Source organism: Gavialis gangeticus, unplaced genomic scaffold, assembly GCF_001723915.1.
Source record: "Gavialis gangeticus isolate Ggan-Ray unplaced genomic scaffold, GavGan_comp1, whole genome shotgun sequence".
Classification (NCBI taxonomy): Eukaryota; Metazoa; Chordata; order Crocodylia; family Gavialidae; genus Gavialis; species Gavialis gangeticus.
Genome location: NW_017729032.1, coordinates 52,094,358 through 52,098,347, shown reverse-complemented (window position 1 = coordinate 52,098,347; position 3,990 = coordinate 52,094,358). Strand labels below are relative to the sequence as shown.

General features: G+C 49.6%; 1 protein-coding gene across 2 annotated transcripts in view; it reads left to right on the top strand.

The window, feature by feature from the left end:
• Nucleotides 1-3,990, top strand: part of STARD13 (StAR related lipid transfer domain containing 13) — a 591,561-nt gene that overhangs the window by 193,243 nt on the left and 394,328 nt on the right. The window lies entirely within an intron of this gene.

Below are 3,990 nucleotides of genomic sequence, written 5' to 3'. Positions count from 1 at the left end.
TATAAAATCAGTTGATCACATGGCTTCATCTTCAAGGAGTAAAAGGCATGGACATACTATGACTAAGTGATGATGAGAGACAGTTACCTTCTAAATATAACATTGGATTTTAGAAATATCTCTACAGGTTAGAACTTAGGTTAGATGGTGAAACTCAGATGTATTTAATGATTTATATGGAGTTAATTTTGTTAGTGGCCTGTTCTGGCATCCAGGATAGAATGATTTATCATTTTTAATAGGATAAACAAAGTCAAAACAGCTCAGTAGAGCCACTTAAACTTCGTTCCTTGAAGGAAGAAGCCATGTTACCTGAATCAGTGGCAGGACTTCCTGCAGTTTTCTAGGTGACTGAAAACTTTTGTATTTTATTTAACATAATCACAGCCTAGGGAAATTTGTTTCACTGGTATAAGAGTTTCATCACTGCATCAGACTGAGGTCTTACTTTTATGTGAGTGTTGCCTAATCATGTTAATAGGTTTGAAAGTTGTTTCTTTGATTAGATCAGAGGGAAAACAGATCATCTGAATATAAACATGAAGCTTTGCTGTCAATACAAACTCTCACAAAAAATGCAGACTCCAGAGCCCCACATGCGTGTTCTTACCATTATGGAAAAGACTATGTCAGGCTTCTTACAGGGTAAATCTAGATGAAAGTAAACTGATAATAAAGGATTAGTGGAGACAAAATCCAAATCAAAGAAAAATCACAGGGGGTCTGGACAGATATTCTTCTTAAGTTTTTCAAATCCAACTCCAATATGAAGGACTTCATATGTGGAACATTTTGGCATGGTACAGATGTACAGGCTCCCTCTTTTTGAGGCACATCAAAATGGCCCTGATTCCTTGCTGTGACAGACCTCTGCCTTTAGAAACTGGACAAGGACCTGGCTGGGGTCACATGACCCCAGCACTTTTTTCTGCCACGGGTAGGGGGTCAGACTTGATGATCCATTGAAGTCCCTTCTGACCCTAGCATCTATAAATCTATTAGGGCCTGGGATGGTTTTGGGCCTGGGATGGTTTTAGGCCAAGTGAGTCCTGGGGTTGTGGGATGTTAAACAGTAGTGAAAGAACTTTAGGATGAGTTGTGTTACCTCCATGGTGACCTGTGCTGAGCTGGCCCCCTTGCTTGAGCAGCAAGGCACCAGTAAGAGGACACACTTTACTGTGGAGAAGCATGTTGCCATCAGCAACATGCATCAGCATCTGGGCCATCTCCAAGTCTCCAATCTACAGCCACTTCAGCATGAGCATGTCTGCAATACAAGAGATATGCCATATCTTCCAGAAGGTCCTGGCACTGTGATTCCTTCTCCTTGCCAGCCCATAGAAAATCATTGTACTGTATCAGGACCATCAGTGGCACTCTACATCCTACCACTGCAGAACAGAATATATAAGCCACAATGGCTTCTTCTCCATTGTGCTGCAGGACATCATGGACCACTGGGAATGGTCTGACAGTGCAGGGCCCATGGAGGCAGGACCCGGCCCAACGTGAGGCACAGCCCCTGTGAGCAGGGCCAAGCCCTGGGTGACAGCCCAAGTGTCTCAGCCGCCTGGGGAGGGTTCGGGATTGAGAGTGTGGTCAGGGGGTAGAAAGGTAAGAAAGGTTTATTGACTTAACAAAAACACAACTACACGTAGTAACAAGACAAACAAAGACAGACAAATAATTTGCGTTGGCAACTTATCGGCAGTCCCCTCTGATGCTTGATGTATGACAAATTTCTTTTTTCACAAAGCTCAGCGAAGTCAGGCTTCCCTGATCAGCGCTGTCTGAGAGGTACCAGGAAGGACCCTGGTATTCAATCCTTGGGCTCCTTGAGATCCACAGGCCTACTAATCCAGGTCAACAGCTAATTAAATCCTTTCACATAGCCGTGTCTTCTTTTTGAATGATTTCTGGATGTTTCAGCCAATTTATAACTTCTGAACTGTGCTGATAACTTACAGCCACTCAGATTCTTTTTACTTCAACTGTCCTTAGACTGACCAATAGCAGTACAAGCTTTGCATTCTTTTGATAAGGTTAATTTTAACTATGCTACAGGGCCTTACTACTTCAAGGCTTTGCTATATTTACTACACCCTACTTCATACAAGGGCTTACTACATCTTAAACTTTAATTAGGCTCTTAGCAACAACATATAGCTTAATATCTAAACAAATGACAGAAAAACACTTGGTCTAATCTTCATAGAGCCTTCAGCAGGCACCTTTATCACACAGACATAATTTTCAGCTGTCATACCTGAGCAGCCCAGGGCTGCTGGAAGGTGCATGGTGCCGTGGGTGGGTGGGTGTGGGTGGGTGTGGGGGTTCATGGGTGCGTGTGTAAGGGGGGATTGACTAGGGCCTGCCACACGTCAGCCCCCCACTCACCTCCTGTGGTGCCAGTGGCAGCAGCCAGCTGACCTGTGGCCCAGCTGCAGGCACAGCCTGCAGCAACACATGTCCCAGTGGTGGGGGACTGGTCAGGGGCATGCATCCCCAACAAGGCCCACAGCTTACCCTCACAGGGCCCACAGCTCACCCCTGCCAAAGCAGCGGCCGTCAGTACTCAGGGTCTGCTACTGGCAAAGCCTCTTGCGGTGTGGCACAGTGGTGGCTGCCTCAGAGCTGGCACTGCCTGTGCCACTTGTCGTGGGGCTGGCCCAGCTTGGCATGGCACCATGCACCTTCCGGCAGCCCCGGGCTGCTCGGGCTGTCACTCAGGACACAGCCCCACATGCAGGGACTGCATGTCACGCCAGACCAGGTCCTGCCTCCATGGAACTGGCCTGGCCTGATGGCTCATGGGGCCTGTGGAGACAGAACCCAGCCTGGCACAACACACAGCCTCTGCAAGCAGGGCCAGGCCCTGTGTGACAGCCTGAGTGAGTAGCCTGAGGCTGCAGGAAGGTGCATAGCACTGCACTGAGCCAAGCCGACACTGTGCCATGCCACAGGGGGCTTTGCCAGCAATGGGCCCTGAACACCAATGGCTGCCGCTGTTGTGGGGGTGAGCTGTGGGCCCTGCAGGGGAGGGCTGTGGCCCTGTGGGGGGACCTGTGGCCCTGTGGCAGGGGCTGTGGGCCCTTGGGGGGTGGGCTGTGGGACCTGCAGGTGGGTCTGTGGGCCCTCTGGGGGGTTCTGTCACCCTGTGAGGGGACTGTGGGCCCTGTGGGGGGCAGGAGACCCACCCCTCCTGAGCAGCCGCCCACACAGTCTCCCCACACCCACAGTCTCTCCACAATCTCCCCGCAGCTACCCACATACCCTATGCACCCCACATCCCCCACACACACACCCAACTGATCTCTCTCTCTCTCTTTCTCTCTCTCTCTATGTATATATATACACACATATATACACACACACACACATATATACGGTAAAATCTGAATTATCCAGCACCTTACAAGCCAGCATGCTCTGTTAACCGGCATAAGGGCTTGTAAGGGAAAAGTGAAACCAGAATTGCCCACTGTGGCACTTCCAGTTTTGTGGAGCGCCCATGGCCCAGGGGAAAGCAGCCTGTGCTGCCAAGCCCCAATGGCCCAGGGCATAGCAACCTGCGTGGGTCCCCCTTCCCTGTCCCTCAGAGCCCACAGGGCCCATGGGAGGAGCAGCAATGCAGCGGAAGGGGCGGCAATGTAATGGGAGGGGCAACAACACCCCAGATGTGGCAGGACAGGCAGCTGCCCGAACAGGCAAAGACTCACTGGGCCGCTCAGTTGACTGGCATATTTTGTTATCTGGCATCTTATAGTGGTCTTTTGTTTTAATTGTGGAAGAATGTGGATTTTGGGGTATTTAGAAGAGTGAATTTGGGATTGTTTTATCAGAGAGTTTTCAGGTTTTTAATAGAGAACAACAGAATTCCTGCTGGCATCCAAGACCCCAGCTGGAGGTGGTTGATCTCCTGGCTGCTTGGGGCCAGGAGGACATATTTTGACAGTTCAAATTAGGTCACCACCCTGTCATCTCCTGGCT